At 40.6% G+C, this 27,689-nt stretch overlaps 1 long non-coding RNA gene across 2 annotated transcripts in view; it reads right to left on the bottom strand.

The window, feature by feature from the left end:
- The window catches only part of LOC149126777 (uncharacterized), a 48,057-nt gene extending 21,806 nt beyond the window's left edge, over positions 1–26,251 (bottom strand). Inside the window, exons 1-4 of one of the 2 annotated variants that reach the window (XR_016234746.1) lie at positions 25,621–26,251; positions 22,704–22,884; positions 21,511–21,795; positions 8,065–8,242 (exon numbers count right to left, since the gene is read on the bottom strand). This is a non-coding gene — a long non-coding RNA (uncharacterized LOC149126777). The remainder of the gene's footprint in view (positions 1–8,064; positions 8,243–21,510; positions 21,796–22,703; positions 22,885–25,620) is intronic. The other variant, XR_016234747.1, reaches the window with a different exon arrangement.
- Between the last annotated feature and the right edge of the window lie 1,438 nt (positions 26,252–27,689).

Genomic DNA, 27,689 nt, shown 5'->3' with positions numbered 1-27,689 from the left:
TAAAATTGTAAAGTAAATAAATGTTTACCATTCTAAAAAATTCAATATTGGATGTCAATACTGATAAATTGACTTCCCTAAGGGTCCTTGTTAATCAATAAATCTTTTTCAGAACACAACCATTGCATTAGATTTGGCAAATATTTTAAAAACTTTAATCCCAGAAAAGTGTCAGAAAATAGTGCTTCTATAATAGATATTAAATTAAATTAACAAAACTCTGTCAGATAGATAAAATACTCTGTTATGCCGTGAAACAGTAGAACTTCCTAATAAGGCAAGTTCAAGAAAAGTTAAATATTCCAAAGATCAATATATCAGTGAAGATTGTTTTGGCTGCAATGGTCAGAAACTGATTCTGACTTGCAAACTATATACATAGGCATGTGTACATACACACATATGCGTATCTATAATGGGAATGATACATTAAGTGGCTCTCAGATCAAAGGAAATGCAAACAAGTTGAGCAGGATCCAAAGGAAGTGTGCTCATGGACACTAGTGTCATCAGCATGAATCAGTCCTCCTATACATTGTTGTCCATCCTATACAACATGAATCAAGAGACCCACTCCCACAGCAGAAAGCACTATTCCCTATGCTTGTCTCTCAGCTAGAAACAAGCATGGGAGGGGTCCCATGCTATGCACACCCTCCTTAAAGAGATAATAGGGCTAGGTATGCTGTGACAAAAGGTAATAGGCAGCAAGAAAGCAAGTGCCTGCCACACACAGTATGCACGCATTTCTCACAAGGAAGCAATAGCAAACACAGACACTGATGTTTAACATGAAACCAGTCATCATCCCAGAAACGCCAATACTATCACATTCACACCCCTTGACTATCTGAAAAAGCAGGAATTTACCAATTTATCTATTCAAAATTTCTGGCCAGATCAGGAGGACCTTTTTTCCCGATCAGTAAGAAATATTAAAGTCACTCTGTTTTGTTCTTACATTTCATAAAAAAAATTAAAAGAACAAGGGGAGGTCCTGTGCTGTGGCATGATAGCCTAAGCCTCTGCCTGCAGCGCCAGCATCCCATATGGGCACCACTTCTAGTCCTAGCTGCTCTTCCAATCCAGTTCTCTGCTATGGCCTAGGAGAGAGGTGAAAGATGGCCCAAGTGTTCAGACCCCTGCAACCACATGGGTGACCCGGAAGAAGCTCCTGGCTCCTAGCTTCAGATCAGCCCAGCTCTGGCCACTGCAGCCATTAGGAGAGTGAACCAGAAGATGGAAAAACCTTTCTCTCTGTCTCTCCATCTCTCTCTCTCTGTGTAACTCTATATCTCAAATAAATAAGTAAATATTTAGCCGGCGCCGTGGCTCAATAGGCTAATCCTCCACCTTGCGGCGCCGGCACACCGGGTTCTAGTCCCGGTTGGGGCGCCGGATTCTGTCCCGGTTGCCCCTCTTCCAGGCCAGCTCTCTGCTATGGCCAGGGAGTGCAGTGGAGGATGGCCCAGGTGCTTGGGCCCTGCACCCCATGGGAGACCAGGAAAAGCACCTGGCTCCTGGCTCCTGCCAGGATCAGCGCGGTGCGCCGGCTGCAGCGGCGGCCATTGGAGGGTGAACCAGCGGCAAAAGGAAGACCTTTCTCTCTCTGTCTCTCTCTCTCACTGTCCACTCTGCCTGTCAAAAAAAAAAAAAAAAAAAGTAAATATTTAAAAAAGAATAATGTATATTGTTGACATTACGCTTGAAATAAACTGACAGTATATGAAAATACTAATGCAACCTTACACAATGCTAATGAAAAATTAAGTCCAAATGACAGGAAGTACAGTCTCAGTGCCTTCCATGCTGTTCAGACAAAGCCCTGGTTTGAATTCTGAGTTTTATAATTTAGAAAGGGTGTGACAGGTTAAAAACATGCCCAAAGAACGTGATAGGATAGCAAGGAATCCATCAGAATAACAATGGAGGAAAATGGGAACATTTATCACATAGGAAATGGGACTTGGGAAATCAGTTGCAGCAGTCTTGAGTGTACTATCTTGTAGCATAAAGAAAAACTGAATGTGCTCTCCAAAGATCTGGGCCTGGTTCCCCTTCTTTTCCTACTTAGCTGTATAATCTTGAGCAAGTTGCTTACCTTCTCTGGGCCTTAAATCATAAGCTACAAAAGGAGCTGTTGTGTTAAGGACACTTGAGGGAGTTTTTATGAGAAAGACCTAGGTTCAAATCCCCCACCCTCACTGCTTACTAGTTATGGGATTTAGACCTGAGCCTTGGTAAAATAATGATAAATAAAGATGAAAACTGTCAGCACTTATGGTGAGGATTAAATAAAATAATGCAAATAAGATGCTTGATACAGTACCTGACACAGTCAGTAATAAATTTTGAATATTGAATTATAAATCACCAAAAAATAGTAAGTATAATTATTTAGCAATATTATTCTATAGAGTATTGGGAGTACCTATATGAGAAACAGGAACAGAGTTTTCTGCAGGGACTACTTGGTAAGTTATAGGTACACTGATCTAAGAAAGAACCTCTAGAAACTCAAATGAATAAGACTCAAAGCTGTCTTGTGAGGTAGCAAGATCCCCAGCACTAGAAATACTCAAAAAGGGTAGGATGAATATAAATTGGGGATACCATAGAGCAGCTTTCCCAATTTTTGAATGAGGAATATATCAGACCCCTTCTTAATCCAAACATCAATGACTTTCAACTGAATGCAGTACCAAGCGTATTCGTACTTTATAATACTAATGTACCACTGCCCTCTAGTGCATAACCTAAGAAGATTTTTAAAAAGGTACAAAAAAATACTGAAAAACAAGAAAATTGCACAAGCATCATGCAAATTATTTTTATTGGCAAAATGTTATCTCACCAATCACTGAATAAAACCTTCTCATTTTCAAGTGAGGAAAGCAAGGAACAGAAAGAGAAATGATTAGCCCCAAAACACATGGCTACACAGCTGCAGAGCTGAGACTGGAATCTCAGACTGTGAACTTGGGGTCAGGCATTCCCCTGAAACATCTCATTGCAGACCCTGCTGCATAGATGCAGATTTTCCTTAGATATCGTCACTTATCTGAGCCTGAAGTCCTTGATTCTGGCCATAAAACTGCAAAAGCAAAGTTTCCCTGAGCACCATGGGCCAGCGCACCCTTAATCACAAGTTCAAACCCTTCCTACCATTTCACTGCAAACACAATGGTTAATGAGGCCTTGTTGACAAGAACAGTCCGTTATCAGCAAGCTAATGACCACTCAGGCCACAGCGGGATGCCAGCCTACAATTAGGTCTGCAGTGATGTACAAACAGAAAGGAACTCTCATTATAATTAAACCTGATCCTTTAGTCCAATTGCTCATTAGGAAAGAAAATCAAACAAACCACATTTCCCACACAAGAAGGCCCCAGACTAATACTTTGGTCCAGGAATGAAAGGCTAGGCTATTAATTTGAGTGTGCATCTTATGACTATATTCTTATTCAAAAGTACTTTTTGAATAATTAAAAATGATTTTTTTCTCATCTTAATGGTTATAGAAGTCATGGCACATAGGATGGTATACAATCTTTTATTTTCTTCATTTTATTTACCACTAATTTCCATTTTTATCTATGAATATGTATTATTTGTGCAATGAAACATGTTAAACTGTTCTATAGGGGTCAGCACTGTGGCTCAGAAAGTTAAAGCCATGGCCTGCAGTGCCAGCATCCCATATGGGTGCCAGTTCGAGTTCTGGTTGCTCCAGTTCCACCCAGCTCCCTGTTAATACATCTGGGAAAGCAGCAAAAGCATCCAGGTCCCTGGTAATGCATCTGGGAAAGCAGCGAAGGATGGCTCGAGTGCTCCAGCCCCTGCACCCACATGGGAGACCAGAAGAAGCTACAGGCTCCTGGCTTCGGATCGCCCAGTTCTGCCATTGGGGCCATCTGGGAAATGAACCAGCGGTGGAAGATTCTCTCTCTCTCTCTCTCTCTCTATATATATATATATATATATATACACACACACATATATATAAATCTTTTTAAGTGTACTCTATATTACAAAATTCTCTTTAAGCATTTAAAAAATATATCTAGGAATATGCAAAGATACTTTAAAAAGTTCATGGAGGAGCTGGCATTGTGGCATGATGGGTTGAACCTCCACCAGTTTTTGAGTTCTGGCTGCTCCATTTCTGATCCAACTCCCTGCTGGAGGCCTGAGAAAGGCATTGGAAGATGGCCCAGGTGCTTGGGCCCCTGCTCCCACGTGGAAGACCCAGTGGAGGTTCCATGTTCCCAGGATCAACCTAGTCCAGTCACGGCCATTGCAACCATTTGGGGAGTGAATCAGGGGATGGAGGTTTTCTCTGTCTCTCCTCCTCTCTCTCTGACTCTTTCAAATAAAAATTTAAAATAAATCTTTTTTAAAAAGTTAATGGAAAATGAAATTAATAGATAAGTTTATTTTATGCAAAAATTTGAAATCCATGCATAGTTTTTTCATAATATGCATTGTCCATGTTTTTTTTTCCAAGATTCCTCATGGGAATGCATATAACCATCAACCTCTCATAATTAGAAGGAGGCTACATGCTCTGTTGAAAGGCAATGTGGGCACTGGTTCTAGTCCTAGCTGCTCCTCTTCTGACCCAGCTCTCTGCTATGGCCTGGGAAAGCAGAAGAAGATAGCCAAGTCCTTGGGCCCCTGCACCCACGTGGGAGACCCAGAAGAAGCTCCTGGCTCCTGATTTTGGATTGGCGCAGCTCCAGCCACTGCAGCCATTTGGGGAGTGAACCGGAGGATGGAAGACCTTTCTCTCTGTCTCTCTCTGTCTCTGTCTCTCTCTGTCTCTCTCTATCTCTCTCTCTCTCTCCCTCTGTAACTCTACTTTTCAAATAAATAAATAAATCATTTTAAAAAATCTCAATAACATAAGATTGTCCGTTTTCCCACCTATTTGACAAGGACCTTCACACATGGTTTCAAGATGCATGTTGTTCCACATTTTAATATCACTGAGGGGCTATCATTGTGGCATAACAGATAAAGCTGCTATCTGGGATGCTAGCATCCCCAATGGGTGCCAGTTTGTGTCCAATCTGCTCTACTTCCAATTCCTGATAATATCTTGGGAAAAACAACTGAAAATGACACAAGTGCTTAGGCCTCTGCCACCCATGTGGGAGACACAGATTAAGTTCCTGGTCCCTGGTTCCAGCCTGGCCCAGCCCTGGCCATTGCAATCTCTTGGAGAGTGAATCAGAGAATGGAACAGATTCTCTCTCTCTCTCTCTCTCTCTCTCTCTCTCTCTTTCTTTCTCTCTCTCTCTCTTTCCCTCCCTCCCTCCCCACCCATATACAAAATAAATAAATCATTACAAATCTCTAAAACAGGGATGCATCTTTTAAGCAATGATTCTCAGCATGTGTTTTACATTGACTGCTAAGTGGTCTATAAAACAGCAGCACAGCTTATAACTGGCGGCTTCTTAGAGTACAGAAAGCACAAAATTAATGGCACATCTCATAGATTCAAGACCGCCACTCTAAACCTCAAGGATATGTGAACAAGAAATGTAAAGTTTGTCTCTTATGGAGCTCTCATGATGGTGGGAGACATAGATAATAAATAAATGAACAATTACATGGCACACTGAAGTCAAGTAATGTGCTAGAGACTGAATAGGACCTAGATTTAAGCCAAGATCCCAATCTACTGGATAAAAAGTATTCACAAGCAGTTTTTTTGAAAAATTAGATATCACATAAGGAGAAAATGCAATTTAGAAGGAATTTACACACATTTTAGGAATGCATCTCTTCCACTAGAATGTAGAATCCTTGAAAATAATTCTTAAAAGGACAACTTCTTTAATGTTAAGCAAAAAGCATAGTAGGGATTGGACCCTTGATCTGAAGCATCAGCATACTTTTTCTGCATGGAGTCAGATAGCCAGTAATTCCAGCTCTGCATATCATAAAGTCTCTGGTGCTATTATTCACCTCCGTCATTGTGACATGAAAGAAGCATAGACAAATGAGCATGGCTGGGTGCCATTAAAACTTTATTTACAAAAACAGGTCACAGACTGGACAGGCTCCATACTGCAGCTTGAGGACTCCTGGGCTAGACAGCTACTCTAAAAGGCTACCAGAACTCTGAAAATCTGAAATCTGAACAAGGAAACCGTTTTACCACAACTACATACAACATCCACATGATTCCATGGTTTTTAGGAAGGCTACAAAAACAAAAAAGGGAGCACCGATGTTTCTGCTGTGTAATGAGTAGAGATGAAACACTTGAGAAATATTTATGCAAAAACTCATCCCAACACAATACAGCCTTCCAGAAAGATTCAGAGAATCCTGCACAAAAAAGATCAAGCCCTTTTACAGCCACAGGTAGGAAGTGAGCATGCAATTACTGACTTCTGTATGCTCAGCCCTTGTTCCACTGCATTCAATTACACAGCTGGTTACAACTGTGTATTTGCACCTGTTCAAACCTTCAAATGTGCTGATCTCATATTAATTAAACAACTCCTTAAAAGCAGGTTAAAAACAAATTAGACCCTGCCATCGTATGCCTGTCCCTGCCTTCCCTCAGAGGCCCTTTTCTACAAGGGATCATCTACTGAGGGTAAGGAGCAGTGTTTCTTTGTAATTAGGGAGGGGCTCTTTATGCCCCATCAATTAGTGCTGCCATCACTTAACAAAAACGTTTGTTGGTACAATGTACATATTAGTGACTAATTAATAAGGGTTGATTAGCTAAGCTTCCTCTCAAGGTACAATAGACAACAGCTGTGTTCCATGAGGACCACTGATTGGAACAGAGACATCCAAACAGTAACATTAAATATAGTCATGCTGGTGGCCCTCATCTTCCTGAAAGGCTAAGAGACAGCAGTTCATGGCTAACCCTGTATCTCCTAAATATAGCAGTTTCAAATGACTTAAGTTTTCAAGGTTTTCTGGCTTAAAAATTGAGGGAAACTCACACTATGGAAGGTAATTGTGACAGGGAGATAGAGAAATTAATCCTACACATACGGAATGCACAACATGCTACAGAACATGGGATGCAAATACTTATCTATGTAGATATGCCCATTGTACCTGTAAGTGTTCTTTTTCAAAGTTTTTGTCTATTTCTTTGCTTGGTTTGATCTAATCATTTTTATGATCTGTTTTTATTTGAAAGGCAGACTGACAGAGAAAACAAGAGAGAAAGGTTTCCATCCACTGACTCACCTTCCAAATACCCATAAAAGCCAGAGCTAGGCCAGGCTGAAGCCAGGAGTCAGGAACTCAATCTGGGTCTCCACCTAGATGGCAGTAACCCAAGTACTTGGGTTATCAAACACAGCCTCCCAGGGACATTTGCAAAAAACTGGATTGGAAGTAGAGTAGCTGGATTTTGAACCAACACTCTGATATAGGATGTGGGCAACCCAAGCAGGGGCTTAACATGTTGTACCGTAACACCTGCCTCAATGTTATCTATATTAAGAGCATGGAATAATGGGGAAAAACAGGGCACTGCGATTTTGGATTTGATCTGTTACAGATCAAGCAAAATGTTTATGTTTCTATTCTATCAGTTACATCATATTTACATATTATGTTACATCATAATTACCTCGTCTTATCTCTCTCATGCACACAAATTCAGAGACACAAATTTTGATCATGAATTCTTTGAAGGTAAGTGTAAACTCTCATTTATTATCTTCATATTCCATAGGTGAGATGTCTTAACTATCTGATGAAGAGACTATGGAATGAAGATTTTAACTCCCGTGTACTGGGTAAGATAAATTAGTAGCAAATCCTACCTGTGGCTGTTAACTTTTCTTCAAAATGTCTAACCAATAGAGATTTTCAATCTGTAAATAAGGTTCAGAACCTTTTGTTATTCTTAGCACACACAACTTTTAGCTCTTATTTTTGCTTTTACCAGTGAAACATTAGACCTGGTACATATATACCTTAAACACATTAACAACACTTAAAAATCTAGAGCAGGCATTTAGTCAAACAGTTAAGATATTGGTTAAGAAGTCTATGTATCATATCAGAGTACCTGTGTTTGATGTCTGGCTCTGGCTCTGGCACCTGACTCCAGCTTCCTGCTAATGCAGACACTGGGAGGCAATGGTGATACCTCGTGCAACTGGGCTCCAGCCACCTCTGTGGGAGACCTGAATTGAGTTCCTGACTCCTGGCCTCATTCCTGCCTGAGACCAGGCCGTTGCAGTCAACTGGGGAACAAATAAGCAGATAAAAGTGTGTTCACTCTCTCTCTAAAGTAATTTTTAAAAATAATAAAAATAAAGTCTACATGTTATATTACAATTATTTACTTGTAGTCTTTTATCTACATGTGTAAAACTGAAATCATTCTAATGAGGTACTTCCCTTGTGGTCCCATCACCTTCACTGAAATCAGAAAGCCCAATGTTCTGGTGACATCCTCCAAGGTGTAACCCACTAAACACAGGGAGCTTTGCAAGAACAAAAGTATTCCCCTCACTGATGTGCTTCTCAATACCTTAGTTGAGGAAATCTCATCTGAGCTCTCTTGTGGTGTACCCGAGGTATAGTGTGCAGGTATAAAAACAAATCTCTTCCAATATTCCTGCTTCCCTAAGCCTCTGGATTTCCTCCTCTACTTCATGTCAGGAAAGTTTTGGCATCACCACTACTAGGCCGCAACTGAGTTCAATTTTAATCAATCACATTAAGTAGTTAGAGCTACCTCTGGTTGCTCAAGTTAACATGTTAAGTCAGGACTCACTGTCAATGAACATGGAGAGTTATATTCATGGAGAGTTATATTCCACCTTTGTAGTTCTAATATCCTTGGAATCCACTCCCATACACGTTCTTCAGTTTTCTGCCAACATATGTTAGCAAATGGAAAACTGCCAGCCAGGGAGTTTGAATGTGCCAGCTATTTCCTTTACAGTCGTAACGTGTGCCCAGCCACTTGAAGCATATGAGATTTGACCCTACTGACAACAGTTGTGTTTAGGAGGGCAGGTGAAGACTTCTGTTTCTGGTGAGGCTTTCGTGAGATTTTTAAAGCAGGGGAAGGTTAGTGTTCTCAGACTCAGCAGAGCAAACCACTCCCACTGGCATGGGAGATCAGAATGACTTCATAATGTGAGACTGTCAATCCCATCTGCATCCAAAAAGATGTTTGATCCTTCTAAATTTTAGGATTCCAGTCTTTCCCAATGTCTTCATCATTACATGAGAAACTGTCATCTTCTAAAGTCAACTGACATTAAGCTCAGCAACTCATGCAACTAAATTTTGTGTTTGTTTTCTGCAATATCGGACAATATCAGACCTGTGACCACAAGAAATAAAAAGTTCTGTTAAGTCCATCATAGACGCTCTCTGTTACTCAGACCATGACTTGAGATGACAGTTAAAAAAAAAAAAACCTAAGCTTGTGCTTCTCTTTCTTCAATTATTCCAAGAAAATCTGTCCCATGATAGTCTTTGCTGTCAGTACTGTTTCCATATTGATCAAGTGTCACAGCCATTCAGGCTTCAATGGCACTTGCCCCCGTTGTATTTCATTGTAGTCGTTCACAGATAGGTTGATTAATTGGAATCTAAAGGGCACGGGGCAGTATTGAACTTCCCTCTGAGAATTTCAGTACTTGCAAGAGACATAACCAAACCAGCCCCCAAATCTAATCCTTGAGCATCTGTCTCCTAGATCCACTCCCATTGTCAAGTCTGTATCTGTGTGAGTCCTGTCAGGAGACAGAATACACATGAATAGTTTTAAATAGAGAAAGGTTAATATAAAGCATTATTAATTAGTAACAAGATTATGAGGGGATTAAAGAGGAATCTAGTGAAAAAACTGGAACTGAGATTACAGAAACCAAACTTGAAAGGGGGCCCTCTCTCCCAGGCTGAGACCCAGATCCTATAATAAAAGGGTATGGTTATGGCCCTCTGGCTAATAAAGAAGTTTGATGGTACACAGCAGGTCAGTTCTATAGCCAAGAGTCCAAGGCCATTGAGCAAGAAACTATGGATCAGGACTGGCCAGCAGAAAACCTCCTTCTGGGGTGACAGCAGGTGAAAGTGAAGATCAGGAAGCAATTGGATGGCAGAAAAGTTTACTAGTTTGCCCCCAGGTGTGAGTTGTTCCACATCTGGCAAGCTGGAAAGCATGGGCTGAAACAGGCAAATGGAAAACTGCCAGCCAGGGAGTTAACAAACCTTGCTGGAGTTTAAGGGCCAGTCAATGTTCTGGATGTCACTGGCAGTCACTCTGTAAGAATTAAACAGGAGAAAGCACACTGGAGGCCCTTTATTCCATTCGCTGCCCTCTAATGAAAACCTGAACCTAGTGCTAGCTAGGAAAGGAGAAATGTTAACAGGGTCCAAGTCCAGTATCACCAAGCACAACAAAAAAGGGTTGGTTTGGAGCTGAGAGTCAATATATTGATTATCTGCACATGAGATTTTTTCCTTTATTATTAACTATAGAAATTATTATGATTGATCCTTTATTTTTGAAACTCTAGGGGGCGGCACTGTGGCGTAGTGGGTAAAACCACTACCTGCAGTGCCAGCATCCCATATGGGAGCCAGTTCGAGTCCCAGCCGCTCTACTTCCTATCTAGCTCTCTGCTATGGCCTGGGAAAGCAGTAGAAGATGGTCCAAGTCCTTGGGCCCCTGCACCCATGAGGGAGACCCAGAAGACACTTCTGGCTTAGGATCAGCACAGCTTGGGCTGTTGCAGCCAACTGGGGAGTGCACCAGCGGATAGAAGACCTCTCTTTCTCTCTCTTTCTCTCTCTCTCTCTCTCTCTCCCCCCACCACCCTCTCCCTCTCTCTCACTCTGCTTCTCCTTCTCTCTGTGTGTAACTCTGACTTTCAAATAAATTTTTTAAAAAAGCTTTAAAAAAAAAGAAACTCTATTATCCTGGAGAAAAAATGGTTTGCAGAAGTTCTAATATCCATTCTCTCCTTTTATCAGGAGCACAATCAGAAAATAAAAATAGAAACACACCAATGCACCTACTGTGTAACCACATTCTAGGATGCACAGGAGCTTACTCTCTGTTAGGTACAGCTTACTCAGTAAAGTCAGTATGGAAACATTCTTGGCTTTCCTGTCTTTAGTCAACCAAATTTCAAATCCTCTAAACACTGAGACTTAAGAATTCTCTATTACTCCACACTTCCAGTTACCCAAGCTTCAATGGAGACTGTTTTCTCCATTAGTTATAATTATTAGCTTTTAACACATTTTATCCTCTTTCATTTCTTTAATACCTCAGTAATATACATATTATTATCATTTGCCTATTTGATGATTTTTTATTGAATATCAAGAGTAGACAAAGGTATAAGGAAACAGGTACACAAATACATATCTGGAAAAGATGTATATTGAAGAACAACTTGAAAATACAATGTAATTAATAACTGTTAACACCCTTTAAAACCAGAATTTCTACTTCTCAGAATTTAGCCATTTTCAAAAGTACTTTCATAGTTGGAAAAGTTTATTAGTGACACAGTGTAACTAGCATAAATTTTCTTTAGCACAAGAATAGTTAAACAAAACCATGACTTCTTCACATGTTGGAAAAACTACACAACATAATGACCTGCAATTAAATGGACTCATGAAAAAATGCCCAAGACATGTAGCTAAATGAAAATGCAGACTGCCAAAGATTGTTATTCCACTATAAAATATATAATAGTAGCAACTAGGGTGACAATCATATAAAATACATATGTTTAAGGGAAAGAAAAGAAGTTATAGAAAAAATATCTCAAATGAGCATGATGTTCTTTGAGGAACAGGAGTATGAAGGGCTTCTATTCTCTGTGTTATCTATTAAACAAGTTAATATTTGTAAACTCTTTAAAGGGAGGTTGACACATAATAAGTACTGCCATATAAAGTTTACTGGAATAAGACAAAAACGAAATAAGATAACATAAAATATGTACTATTGGGGCCGGTGCTGTGGCACAGTAGGTTGCTCCTCCACCTGCGGCACCAGCATCCCATGTGGGCGCCGGTTCTAGTCCCGGATACTCCTCTTCCAATCCAGCTCTCTGCTGTGGCCTGGGAAAGCAGTAGATGATGGCCTAAGTCCTTGGGCCCCTGGACCCACATGGGAGACTGGGAAGAAGCACCTGGCTCCTGGCTTCGGATCAGTGCTGCTCCAACCATTGCAGCCATTTGGGGAATGAACCAACAGAAGGAAGATCTTTCTCTCTGTCTCTCTCTCTCTCTCTCTCACTGTCGTAACTCTACTGTCAAATAAATAAATAAAATCTTTTAAAAAATATGTACTATTTTATTATGCTTGTACTAAATACAAGAATAAAAAGGTGAAAGTTTTGTTAGATCTCATATTTCTTTGAGTGGCAGGTTGCCTCTTGTGAATCTTACTAGAATCTTAAAGGATTGTTCTTAGTTTCTCTTTCTAATAGAAACACCACCAAAAGATTAAGGTTTGGGCCATCTACCTCAGCTAAGAACGAGTAGAACTGTGAAGACTGGTGAAATGCAATTAATTTATTGTCCTACAATATTAGCCATTATTCTGGTTAGGGGTCATTTTGGAAACATGGCAAAAGTATTTACTTGTTCTCAAACACTCATTCATAAAAGGTTTTCATGAACTTCTCTAGCCTAGAGACAAGGATGATTTGGACTAGGTAAATGCTCTGGACATGAGGAAAATGGATGGATGCTTAAGAAATAGAGTTTATATAACTTCGCAGTTCAAAATGGATACCACAACCCTGAGGAAGCACAGGGAACCTACCAAAATCCAAAAAGTTAACCTTGATACATCTTGTGAAAAAAATCACCCTTGTAGTAAGGAGAAAGGGAAACTGGAAAAGGTTCAAGCCAGTGACATTTTCAGGCAAAATTGTCACTGCCATACATGCTTTTTTCCTCACATATAGAAAACAAATAAATGCCTCAAGATTTTTCAAAATATCACTCTAAAAACCAGATTGTAGGCCGGCGCCGCAGCTCACTAGGCTAATCCTCCACCTGCGGCACCGGTACTCCAGGTTCTAGTCCCAGCTGGGGCGCCGGTTCTGTCCTGGTTGCTCCTCTTCCAGTCCAGCTCTCTGCTATGGCCCAGGAAAGCAGTGGAGGATGACCCAAGTGCTTGGGCCCTGCACATGCATGGGAGACCAGGAGGAAGCACCTGGCTCCTGGCTTCGGATCAGCGCAGCGCCAGCCGTAGTGGCCATTTGGGGGGTGAACCAACGGAAGGAAGACCTTTCTCTCTGTCTCTCTCTCTCTCACTGTCTAACTCTGCCTGTCAAAAAAAAAAAAAAAACAACACCTAGATTACCTAGATTGTATTCACCAACTTGCTAAGACTACTCTCCTACTCTCCAATGCTGGAAAACACTGATTAGGAAACCTGTGTAACCAAGGAATATGACCATAAGATTGCTTGGGTCTGCTGCTAAGAGAAAGGCAAGTATGAGGCCTGCTGATCCTCCTGAAACCAAGGATTTCTTTCTCAAGAAGTGGCAAATTGAAGAAGAAAAGACAATGGGCAACTGTAGAACAACACCTAGGAGACTTTCCTACCCAATGTCTAATGTAAGTCCTCTTGGCAATAGAGTGATAAATAAGCAAAAGAGTCCACTGAGGATGATACTGTGGACATTCAATGAATCCAACGAATCTGGGACAAAGAAGTGGAGCTCATCACTAAGCTTCCAGGCTATTCCTCGTGGTTCCACAAAGGCACTGAGAAATTTCAATACACAACACACAAGCATGCAAGTGTTTGACATGTGATGAGACTAAGGTTTGCTTACGGTCAAAGCAAAGACTTTGCAACATCTCTATAAGTTCTCAGGCTAAAATGATAGCAATTTGGCCTTTAATCAAGTTTTTTTAAGTGTGAGAACTTCTTGAACATCAAAATGTAATTTTGCAAATTTCCCACAAGCAAAAGTTTTGTTTTTAGTATCCATTTATTTAAAAGATTTGACACTCTTTAGCAGAAGTTATGCCAAAGACATAGATGGTGCTCAGAAAATATTATTGAATGAATTAAAAATAACAGAATAAATCAAAGATACAAAGATATTTTTTAAAGTTCATAGAAAATGGAATTAAAACAAGTTTATTTTGATGCAAAAAATATTTGAAATCAATGTATAGTTTTTTAATAAAAACAATTCCCATGAAATTTTTGTTCTAAGATGTATTTATGTATTTAAAAGTCAGAGTTACAGAGAGAGAAAGCAAGACAGAGAGAGCGATCTTCCATCTTCTGGTTCATTCCCTAGATGGCTGCAACAGCCATAGATGGGCCAGGATAAAACCAGGAGCCAGAAGCTTCATCCGGGTCTCCCATGTGGGTGACAGTGGCCCAGTTATTTAGGCCATCTTCCACTGCTTTTCCCAGGCCATTAACAGGGAGTAGGATTGGAAGTGGAGCAGCTGAGACACAAACTGTCACCTACATGGGATGCTGGCTTTGCAGGCAGCAACTTTACCCACTGTACCATACCAGCCCCACAATAAACTTTTCGAAGACCTTTCTATGCATGGATTTCAAAAATTTTTGCACAAAAATAAAATTATCTTTTAATTCCATTATCTGTGAATTTTTTGAAGTACTCTTATACTAATTTAATCTATAGGCAGAGCTTGTAGGGATCTACTCCCTATCTACAGATCAGGCTGTTTTCCACAGAGTAGAAATTGAAAGCTTCCTTTCCCATTTGTCTATATGTTAGAGAAAAACTGAAGTTATTAGTCAAAAAGTGTCTCAGTCTTTCCTGGACTCTAAATGGAAATTGGGGAGCTTTCCATGTGGCATGTGTCCTGTTAGATGCCTCAGCTTTCACACACTGTCAAACCCACTTGCTGCTTAGCGAACTGTTAAGCATGTGCGTCTGCCTTTGGCCAGGAACCCAGCTCACCTGCTCTTCAGCTGTTATTGAAAGGATTACCTTGAAGTCACTGCTGTTTAATATTATCTATGCCTAGTTAAAAAATTTAATGTTTAAAAATATTATCTATGCCTAGTTTAAAAATTTAATGAGGACTACTGGGAAATCTCTTCTTTCCTCCAGATACAAGATGCATGCTCAGATCCATCTGTTTTGTGAAACTTCTGTTCATCTGGATTTCACCATTTGATTCCCTTCTCCCAGTAAAATATTTTCACCAAACTGCATTTTAAGTCTACACCACTATCTCACCTTGTGGAATGTAAAAGTGACACATTGTTTTGAAGAAATGTTGAAGACATTGTTCATTGCAGTACACAGTGTTCTGTCTCTAAGAGCCAAACCAGTAGTTTATCTCAGCGCCAGGAAAATTTTACTGCTCCTAAACAATTGGATTTTTTTCTGCTTTATAGACACACCAATAAAATTTCTAAGTGATGGTATTTTCCAACTCTGTGAGTCAGAGTTACCTTCCCCAATTTCAAAGAAACACTTTGAAATTGCACATTTGTATATTCACTTCTCTCTTGTATTATTTTATTTTATTTTTTCTAATAACTTTTCATTAGCTCTAATTTCTAATGGTGTGAGGCTCCAGAGGTAACAGAACTGATGACTCAGACCCACAGCAGGGAGCAATTCTCTAAGTAGAGAACACTGTAAGTTCAGAGGCTCCCTTAAAATTATAGCCAGCCACTTCCACCAAGAGCTTCCTGAGAGATCAATCCTATAGATGCAGCATTAGCACCTCCACCCAATCCTCAAATTTCCCACTACTCCTAGTTCCCAAAACAGGAAGCCTGCAGGGAAATGGAAATCGTCTTTGGAGGGAGCATCATGTTTGTGTTTTAAAAAAGGAATAAGGGGCAGGCATTGGGTGTATCATTTAAGATGCCAGTTGGAATGCCTGCATCCGTATTGGAGTATCTGAATTGAAGCACCAACTCTGCTTCCGATTTCAGCTTCCTGAGAGGCAATAGGTGATGGCTCAAGTACTTGGGTCCCTGCCACCCAAATGGGAGATCTGAGCTGAGTTACAGGCTCTTGGCTTTGGACTATCCTAGCTTTGACTGTCACAGGCAACTGGGAAGTGAACAAATATATATATATATATATATATATATACACACACACATACATACATATATATAAAACTTTTTGTGTATATATATAAACAGATGTATATATATATAAAACTTCCATATATATGAAAATTTTAAAGAAGAAATAAGCCATTCCTTCCAAAGGCAGAAAGGTGTGGTCACCCACTCTAAGCCAAGGGAAGTCACCAGAAAGAGCTCTGAAAAAGAGGCCTTGCATTTTAGTGGTGAGAGCCGGGAACAGGGGTGAGAATTGACACACCTCTCTTTCTGGAAGCTTAAATAGAATCAAAAGTCTAGACTGCTGGGGACAGGAGACAGGAATGGATCATAGTTAATAAGAAGAATTTGAATAGAATGTGAAGTTTAAAAATGAACAGGAGTCAGTCCTAGGGCACCTCAAAGTGATTCTTTCAATAGCCAGACAGTCAAAAATGCATGCAAGCAGACTGAAATGCAGTGTATGGCATCTGCCAGCCAACAAGGAAGAGAATCATTTTAAGTAGTTCACTTGAAAACATTTCATGTGCACACCAATCCCAACAAGGTTGGCATTTGTCTGTTACAATAGTTTATATCATCTATTATTTTTATAAGATATCTTTTAAAAGCAAGGAATATAAATGGGAGGATTTCTCTTCATTGAACTTCTTAATGTTACTTTGTATTAAATGGGGGTGTGGTACATGATCTTGTAACCTGATAGCAAGGCACCCTTCATACATTTTCAATTTTTCAGCATAGTTCCAAACATGGCTTGGGAATATGGCCCAAAGATGATTTGAGAAAATTAATGCTCTATCCAGGAGCCTTGGGTGATCACTGATGTCATAAATAAGAGTGTCAATTGTTAAATCAACAACAGCAGTCACTGTGTACCTGCTCCCCATGTAGGACCTCTCTCTTTAATGAGTTGCACTATGAGAATTAACAGTAAAACTATTATTCAAACAGTACTTTATACTTTGTGTGTCTGTGTGGGTACAAACTGTTGAAATCTTTACTTAGTATAGAGTTGCTCTTCTATATATAAAGATAATTAAAAATGAATCTTAATGAAGAATGGGATGGGAGAGGAAGTAGGAAGTGGTATGGGAATGGGGGTGGGAGGATGGGTATGGGGGAAGAACCACTATAATCCAAAAGCTGTACCTATGAAATTTATATATATTAAACAAAAACTTTCTAAAAAAAAAAGTGCTCTAAAATGATTGAAACTCTGTGATCCAACAATTTTCTTTTTAGAAATATATTATGAAGAATGTAATCAAATATGTACCCAGAGGTTTTCAGTACCTCATCCATTTCAGGTATCTACCTGCAAATTCCCCCACCTCTTTGATTTTCCTCCTTCTCTCCCAGGACAACCACATTTTTTAAAGATTTATTTTATTTATTTGAAAGACAAAGTTACAGAGAGGTAGAGACAGAGAGAGAGGTCTTCCATCTGCTGGTACACTCCCCATATGGCCACAATGGCAGGAGCTGATCCAAAGCCAGGAGCCAGGAGCTTCCTCTGGGTCTCCCATGCAGGTACAGGGGCCCAAGGACTTGGGCCATCTTCTACTGCTTTCCCAGGCCACTACAGAGAGCTGGATCGGAAGAGGAGCAGCTGGGATTAGAACCGGCACCCATAAGGGATGCTGGCGCTTTAGGCCAGGGCTTTAACCCACCAAGCCACAGGGCCGGCCCCAGGACAACCACATTCATCTATGGCTGTCTGGCCTCCAGGTAGGCACCAGTTCTACCCATTGAGGCTTGCAGAACCTCCAAATTCCTTTTATTTCTAGAGGAGGATTTTCAGTCCTGCAGAATGTTTATGGTAGAACACTTCAAGAATAAGAGGGAGAGAAAATTCCTTATGCTATATCAATAAAAAATGTAAAAGCTAATTTTCTTAAACTTCCAATTTGTCAAGGACAGATTTAAGAAATTTGTATTTAATCTTATGATCATATAATCGGCAGACTATATGTGAAAACACACATATCAAAACTTATAGAACACAGTAAAGGCAGTGTTAAGAGGAAAGTTTACAGCAGTGAGTGCCAACATTAAAAAACATTAGAAAGGTACTAAATAAATGATCTAACAATGCAGCTCAAGGACCTAGAAAAACAAGAACAAACCAAACCCAAAATGCATAGGAGGAAAGAAATAATAAAAATTAGAGAAAAATAACAAAATAGAAAAAAAATAAGCTACACAAAAGATCAGTGAAATGCAGATCTTGTTTTTTGAAAAAAAAATTATACAAAATTGAAAACCCATTGGCCCAACTAACCAAAAAAAGGGGAGAGGAGACCAAAATTAACAAAATCAGAATGAAAAAAGGAGATGTTATAACTGATACCACAGAAATAAATTTTCCAATTTGTTGGTATATAGCTATATATAAATGGATAGATTTCAGGACACATACAATTACCACAATTGAATCACAAAGATATAAAAATCTGAATAGACCAATAATCAAACTTGAGATTGAAACAGAAATGAAGAGCCTCTCAACAAAGAAAAGCCCAGGAGAAGATGACTTCACAGCTGAATTCTACAAAACTTTTAAGGAAAAACTAATCTCAATTCTTCTTAAGTTATTCAAAACCATTGAAATGGAGGGAACCCTTCTAAACTCATTCAATAAGGCTAGTATTACCTTAATTCCAAAATCTGATAGATACAACAAAAACAGATAACTAAAGATCAATATCCCTGGTAAAGACAGACGTAAAAATCCTCAAAAAAAAAAAAAAAAAAAACAAGAAACTAGAAAATCAAATGCAACAACACATCAAAAAGATCATCTACCCAAGCCAAGTGAGATTTGTCCCAGGGATGCAGAGAAGGTCAACATAAATGTGATATATCATTCACGAATGAATGATAAAAAAAACATATGATTAGTTCAAGATACAGAGAAACATTTAATAAAATATCTTTTCATGATTAAAAGATACTTTAAAAAAGATATAAAAGGAACATACCTCAACACAATTAAGGCAATATATGACAAACCCACAACCAACATCATTCTGAATGGAGAAAAGCTGGAAACATTCCAACTAAAATCTGGAACCACAGAAGGATGCCCACTCTCACCATTATTATTCAATACAGTTATGGAAGTTTTAGCCAGAGCCACTTGGCAAGAAAAAGAAATCAAAGGGATATAAACTGGAAAGGTAGAAGTCAAATTACCCCTGTTTGCAGATGACATGCTCCTTTATATAATGGAACCAAAAGACTCCACTTAGAGAATATTATAAGAGAATTTGGCAAAATTTCAGGATACAAAATCAACACACAAAAAATCAATAGCATCCTCATACATCAATAATGCTCTGGCTGAGAAAGAATGTATAAGATCAGTCCTCTTCATAACAGCTACAAAAAAATCTAAATACTTTGAAATAAATTTAAGAAAGGATGTGAAAATCCCTAAAGTTAGAAGACATTGATGAAATAAATAGAAAATGACACAAAATACAGAGGAATCTTCCATGTTCATGAAATTAATTAAAATGAATTAATATCATCAAAATGTTCATATTATCCAAAGCAATTTACAGATTCAATGCAATCCCAATCAAACATCAAGGACATTCTTCACAGATCTAGAAAAAACAATCCTGAAATTTATATGGAAACACAGAAGATCCCAAATAGGTAAAGCAATCTTAAACAATAAAAACAAAATCAGAAGCATCACAACTTCAGATTTAAGGACATACTGCAGGGATGTTATAATGATAACAGCCTGGTACTAGAAAAAAAAATGATCATGTGGACCAATGGAACAAATTAGAAACCCCAGGAATTAATCTATGTATCTACAATCAAGCAATTTTTGACATAGGACCTAAAATTGCTCCCTAAAGAAAAGAAGGTCTCTTCAACAAAAGGTGTTGGAAAAATTGGATTTCCACAAACAAAAGTTTTAAAAACACCCTACCTTGCACTCTACAAAAATCAACTCACAAGGGCCAGTGCCGTGGCACACTAGATTAATCCTCCATCTGTGGCACCAGCATCCCATATGGTCACCGGTTCTAGTCCCGGTTGCTCCTCTTCCAGTCCAGCTCTCTGCTATGGCCTGGGAAAGCAGTAGAAGATGGCCCAAGTGCTTGGGCCCCTGCACCCACATGGAAGACCCAGAAGAAGTTCCTGGCTCCTGGCTTCGGATAGGCACAGCTGCGGCCGTTGCAGCCATTTGGAGAATGAACCAACAGAAGGAAGATCTTTCTCTTTGTCTCTCTCTCTCTCTCACTGTCGTAACTCTACTGTCAAATAAATAAATAAAATCTTTTTAAAAAAATCAACTCACAGGTGATCAAATATCTAAACCTAAGACCTGAAACCACCAAATTACCAGAAGAAAATATAGGAGAATCACTGTAAGACATTGGCCTAGGCAGTGACTTCTTGGATAAGACCCCAGAAATAGAGGTAACAAAAGCAAAAATAGACAAATTTGATTATATCAAGCTAAGAAGCTTCTGTACAGCAAAGGAATCAATCAACCAACAGAATGGGAGAAAACATCTGCAAGCTATGATAAAGAATTAATATCCAGAAAACATAAGGAGTTCAGGAAGCTCAACAACAAAACAAACAACCCAGTTAAGAAATGGGCAAAGGTTATGAATAAGCATTCTTCAGAGGAGGAAATACAAATGCCTGACACATAAAAAACTGCCCAGGATCACAAGCCATCAGGGAAATGTAAACAAAACCACATTGAAGTATCAACTCATCCTAGTTAGAATGGCTATCATCCAAAAATCAAAAAATAAATGCTGACAAGAATATGAAAAAAGTACCCTAATTATAAACCATTGATGGGAATGTAAACAGTACAGCTGTTATGGAAGATAGTACAGAGATGCCACAGAAAAACAGATCTACCCTACAACTCAGCTATCCCACTCGAGGGAATATATCCAAAGGAAACAAAAGCAGCATATGAAAAAAGTTACTTGCATTTCCATGTTTATAGCAACTCAATTCACAATAGCTAAGATATGAAGTCAACCTAGACATCCATCAGTTGATGACTGAATAAGAAAAATTTGGCATATTTACATGATGGAATATTATGCAGCCATAAAAAGGAATGAAATACAGACATTTGCAACAAAATGTATGCAACTGAAGATCATTATACTAAGTGAAATAAGTCACTCAATAAGAAAAATGTTTTCTCTTATTTGCAGTAGTTAATATATTGATAGATACACTAATATAGTTTTCATGGTTTGTGATTATTTTAAAATTTACTGAATATTAGTTAAATGGATATCTTTTCATTTGATTATTATTTATACCCCTTGCCTATATTCCTACTAACCTATAATTTTACTTTTTGCTTGCTGAACTCTTTATTTGGTGAAGCATTAAGCCTTTCACTATAATGTAAATTAAAAATGTTACCTTGAGGCCAGTGCTGTGATGTAGCAGGTAAGGCCAGCATTGCATATGGGCACCAGTTCTAGTGCCGGCTGCTCCACTTCAGATCCAGCTCTCTGCTGTGGCCTGTGAAAGCAGAAGAAGATGGCCCAAGTCCTTGGGTCCTTGTGCCTGTGTGGAAGACCCAGAAGAAGCTCCTGGCTCCTGGCTTCAGATCCGCCCAGCTCCGACTATTGCAGCCACTTGGAAGGTGAACCAGCAGATGGAAGTCCTCTTTCTCTCTCCACCTCTGCCTTTCTGTAACTCTGCCTTTCAAATAAATAAATAAATCTTTTTTAAAAAGTTACCTCAAAATTAACAAGAAAAGAAATGAGAGAAAGAAAGAAAGAGGGGGGGGGAAAGGAGGAGGAAGCATGGGAGGAAGGGAAGTAAGTATCCTTATATTCTTAGAATTGTATCTATGAAGTACACTGAATATGTTCTCTGTGTGTTAATATCACATTAACATTAGAATTAATGAGTATAAATAAATGTCTTTTTAAAATTTTTAAATAAAGACTTCTAACAGGGCCTGGGACCCAAATGTATTACTCTCAAAGCAAAAATGAATGCTCATTCTAAGTGCAATAAATATAATGAGTATAAATAGGCTCAAGTGAAACCCAGATAGGTTTTGATTCTGATGATTTCTGATGCCAAATTTACAATAAAAATTCTTGGTTTTCAGAGCTCTCCTGGGTGATGTTTACATTTTGTGAAAGGACTGCAGGGCCAATTAACCCTTTCAGTTTCAACCCCAAGTGAAAGTCTATAGTAATCTCCCACCCTTTTCACTACCCCAAGACTGCACTTAGTTTGTCTCCTAACCCTAAGGAAGATGATCCTTCATGCTCCTATCAGATTGTCTTCAGCCATACAATAAAACCAGTGCTTTGGAGAGAGTCGGCCTGCCCTGGCTTCTTTCTCTAGGCTCCCTCTCTGTTCTCCTGACCTCACCCACATATTGCTCAGTGGTTCTCAAACTTGAGCTTAAACCACAAACCCTGATTCCTGAGCCCTCCTTCCAAAGGTTCTGATCTAGTGGGTCTGGGGAGGAGCTGACAAGTTTCTGAGGGGTATTCATGCTGGTGGTCCTTGGACTAGCTCTAAGGACCATCCCATCACTTGATGGTGCTTCTTTATCTCTCATTGAAGTGAAGAAATCAATAAACACTCACGTGCATTTCTCATCCCAGTGAAGAGCATTTCCAAATGACCCCACTGTGTGTTTGATGACTCACAGCTGCCTGCCTGTTCCACACAGAGAGAGTAAGAGCCAGCTGAGTCCTTGCCATGAAGAGCTCGTTGCCATGGGATTGTATGGGATGTCATCCTGCAAAGCCCAAGTCAGGTGCTTCACTGCGAAAATAATCAAAAAGGGTAACTTCAGAGGTGGGTGTGGAATAGGTCTGAATTTTGATTTTAAATAAAATTCCTGAATTAAAACTCCTTTCCCAACCACCTTTATCATGTTACTGCATGGAAAAAAAAAAAAACTTTTCAAATGATTTTTCAAAAGTCAGTAGAAATGCAAAAAGTTATTCACTTTTAACATATATAACTGTCAGACAATATGGAAAATCCAGTGGATATAGATTCCCTTCCTTCAAGAATCAGGTAAGCTGATTTTCTTAGTTTGTCTACTTTCAGGTCAATAATCTAGTGACAGGCCAATATATCTCTTTTTCATACTCATACATATTTTTTCATCTCTATTTCTCCATCCTTATCTTTTAGATCTCACCCACTTAGGCCAGGAAAATCTCTTCTTATTCCCTCTGTTGCCTAACTAGTAAGAGAAAGTTACTATGTACATCTACTCAGAGCAAAGTTACATTTTATATTGAATTAGACTCAAGAAACAGTGCAAAGTCTCAAATTTTTGGACTCCTTCAAGCTTTACAAGTTTCTACTTTATGTTTCACCAACACTGCATTTACTCAAGCATTTTAATGATTATGAAAAGAATGTTTCTATTGAATATTGTGTCTCCTTGGTAATTTATAATAGCCTATCAGTATTCTTACTCACTTCAGTTATTAATTTATTATTTCATCTATTTTGTGGATTTAATTTATTTTGGAGAGTTGATCTGGAAACCATTCATGATTGATAATTTTATATAAGGAATGCACATTTTGCCTCAGTAAACACCAGCCAATCCATGTCTTGATCAAGAACTATCCCTTTAAACATATATATTTAACAACAAAGCCCTATAAGGAACATATCCTACCTCAGATTATCAATTGAATTATGATGACTTACTTTGCAAAAAAAAAAAGAAATCTTTGCTTTTAAAAACAATTATCTATAGATGCCTTTAAATAGTCTCATGGTAAACCGTATTTTGACTTAGATACATTTTTGTGCACATAAGTGTTGCTAGAAGCCAGTGTAAAAATAGAGTAGAAATAAAGGGGAAATACTATCACTCTTATTTCAGCTCTGTAGACTGCTTCATTAGATTGACTCCCCTTTCCCAACAGAAAGGCTCAGAATGCATGCTCTGATCACAGCCCACAGCAAGCAGCCAGGTGAAATTTAGTATGAGGGACACCAGGTGATGTCTTAGCCACAGGGCTAGCAAGAACAAGAGAAAGCAGGAGTATGTGTTTCCAAGTGTCTCTCTTGTAGGTCATTAGAGGGGATACAGAGCAAGGGCCTACTGCCAAAGATACATGGTAACCAATTACTGTCACACACGTTTTTGAAGTGGTTAGTTGTGAGGTCAACCAGCCAGGAGACAGGAAGGAAGGCTCAAATCTGTTCTGTCAATCTGGTATCTGGGGCAAGTTTTTATGGTTCTATTACCAGATCTTCCTGGTCAATGGATCTCTCGTTTCTAAAAGGGTCCTAGTCTCTTTTTTCCACAAGGAGAGAACATTGGTCTTCCTCCTCAGCACATGCCCAGGTTACATGACTTGCAGCTGCTATTATCCACAAGACAATTTGACATCCTGTTACTGACAAAGTCAAACCAGCTGGTGCTGATTCTGTAGTTACAGAGGCCTGGTGGTGGATTCTGTAGTTACAGAGGCCTAGTGGTGGATCTCAGGAACTCTGCCCTAGCCAAACTGATAAAATTAGGGTCTATTACTCTTCCATTGCTCAACAAGAGTATCTGCCTCTAATTCCAATTCTGGGTATTACAGATAGGAACCAAACGTGGATCTCTTAACATTCCGTCCCACATCTTTTTTTTTTTTTTTTTTTTTTTGACAGGCAGAGTGGACAGTGAGAGAGAGACAGAGAAAGGTCTTCCTTTTGCTGTTGGTTCACCCTCCAATGGCCGCCGCAGCCGGCGCGCTGCGGCCGGCGCACCGCGCTGATCCGATGGCAGGAGCCAGGTACTTCTCCTGTCTCCCATGGGGTGCAGGGCCCAAGTACTTGGGCCATCCTCCACTGCACTCCCGGGCCACAGCAGAGAGCTGGCCTGGAAGAGGGGCAACCGGGACAGAATCTGGCGCCCCATCTGGGACTAGAACCCGGACTGCCGGCGCCACAAGGCGGAGGATTAGCCTAGTGAGCCGCGGCGCCGGCCCCCATCCCACATCTTAAATGCTCTCATCTCTTTATATTCCTTAACTAACTTTTAAAAAAGAAAATTCAAGCCTCCCTCTAGAAAAAGACCAGGCTGGTATTTGGCTGTTAAAAGTGTGTTTCTCCCATGCCCAGGGATGTCTGTTTCCATGGGAACAAAAGAATCCCATCACTCACCACCTGAAAAGATGCGTGGCCAGGGTTGGGGTACATTTCCTCAACTAAATGACAAGGGCCTGAAATTGCCCTCTCGGTGATGGACTGAGCATGTTTTCGTGGGTGCCTACTATGTGGCAGGGGTTTGACAGGCTGATACCCCGATAACGAAGCTGGTCCCCACCTGCAAGGGGTCCCTCCTTTGTTATTCACTTCTGTTACCTTACTGATGGACGTAGCACATTATGAATTTGTGCCTCAGATCTTTTCTGTGGGAAAGGGCAATTTTTAAAGAAAGAAAAAAACCTCACACACACACCCCCAACACACACACACACACACACACAAATGGACAGTAACCCATGAACCCCGGCTTGAGAAAAACCGGTCTGTCACCTTAAAGACGCCGCCACTACTCCAGTCCTGCGGCGAAGCAGCAGATGGCGCTCGGCTCCTGGGTGTTTCCCGGACTGCGCCTCAGATGTGCCCTCCGAGGGGTCATTTTTCTCACAGAAAAGCCGGAAAAATCCAAACAACCCCCGGTTCTGGCAGTTTCAACACCCACCATTCTCAGCACCGAGTGCCCGGTCTCGAGTGAGGGGCGCGGCGCGGAGCTCCCGGGCCCCTTGGTGCTTTTCCAGGCGGGTGACCTCCCGTGCCCCCAAACCTGGCTTCCTCCTCATCTCTGGTTGAGGGCGACACCGTGCGGAGCCCCCGGAGTCTGAGGGCCGACCGCCACCTGCAGCTGGAAGGCGTTGGTAACTAGGCGGGTTGTTTAGGAACGGCCCTCGGCGCACGTTTCCCGCTGCCCGCGGAGAGCGCCTCCCTGTGACTCACGCTGCAGCCTGAGGCGCTCTGCCGGGAACTCGGTGTTTCCGACGTGCTTGGCCGACATACCCAGTGGTATATGGGGAGGAAACAGAGGCGGTATTCAGTGCCTGAGTACCAGGGCTTTGGCCTCTCACCTCCGTGATGAACTTAGCTCCCCTGACTCAATGCCTATCTCGGGTACGTGCCCTGGAGGACTCATTCCTGGTCCTCACTGGAAACTCCCCATGAAACTAATCGAAGCAAAAAAAAAAGACTTTCTAAAATCTGTGTTTTCTTCCGTATCTCGATTTCAACTATCCCTGTCAGGAAGGAAAATGGACAGGAAAAGAAATAGAAGGGGTCAATGCTGTAGCATAGCAGGCTAAGCTGCCATCTACACTGGCGTCCCGTATGGGTTGCTAGTTCCAGTCGGGGCTGCTCCACTTCCAATTCAGCTCTGTGCCTGGGAAAGCAGCGAAACATGGGGCCGTGCACCCATGCGGTGGTAGGAGGAAGATGCTCCTGGCTCCTGGCTTCAGCCTGGCCCGGCTCTGGCTGTTGCAGCTATTTGGACAGTGAACCAGCGAGTGGAAGACCTCTCAGTCTCTCTCTGTCTCACTCTCTCTCCCTCTGTAACTCTTCCTTTCAAGTAAATAAATAAATCTTTAAAAAAATAAAATGAATAGATGGCTTAACATATTCCAGAAGCATCTACATTTTAAGTAGTAATTGTGGTGGAAGGACAATACTTCATCCAAAGGAAAAAAATTTGAATGATCAAATGTGAGGCGCCGTGGGAAGGGAGATTTTAGACTACTATCTCCTGGGACCAGCGCTGTTGCATAGTGGGTTAAAGCCCCAATCTGAAGCGCCGGCATCCCATATGGGCACCAGTGATTGCCCAGAGACCCAACTATACCCTGTGCCCTCTCACACAGTCCCTGAGTTCCCACAGTCTCAGCACCAGGCTCCCACAGTCACAGGTGAAGAGGATCCACTCCATCCCCTCTGGCCTGTCCCATCCACAGAGAGGCAGAGACTGCCTCTGGGTGCTCCACCTTGGTAGTTTGAGCCTTGGAGCCTGTGATATGTTGAAAGGCTGGGAGCATCTCACAGTCCTATGTCAGTGCCCAGCCCCCTGGCCATCCTCCCAGCCAGACTGAAAGTCAGCAGGGAACACAGATTTTCCCTCTGGTGAAATCCCTGGATCACACACACGCACAAGAGCCACCAGCCGAAGCCCCTGCTTGTTTCACAATAGTACCTTCTCTCCTCCCATTGCTGAGTGCACTCATCGAGCTGCTGCCACCACTACTGCTGACAAGATGGCATCTTGTCCCAGCCAGTTACTGGGCAAGCACACAAGAACTGCCTCAGCTTCTACTTTCGTCCAAAGTAGCACCCGCCCTCTTTCAGCCAGTTGCCAGGTGCCATTTTGGGGGAATGGAGAGAGAGAAATGTGCCCCTTTTTTCACTGGGTTAGCAGGTACTGTGTCCCCCTTAGGGTACCAGTCCAGACTCACACCACGCCTGTTGTTCTGTCCACACCTTTCACACAGATCCACACTGTTTCTCTTCCTTCTGTAGAATTTCCACTGCAGTTTTTTTCTCTAACTCTCCCCTAAAAATGTACTTCCTCCACTTTTTTTTTTTTT

This window comes from Oryctolagus cuniculus, chromosome 5 (genome assembly GCF_051225735.1).
Source record: "Oryctolagus cuniculus isolate XC-2025 breed Fujian yellow rabbit chromosome 5, ASM5122573v1, whole genome shotgun sequence".
NCBI classification, from domain to species: domain Eukaryota; kingdom Metazoa; phylum Chordata; class Mammalia; order Lagomorpha; family Leporidae; genus Oryctolagus; species Oryctolagus cuniculus.
This window is presented reverse-complemented; position numbering and strand designations above follow the sequence as displayed.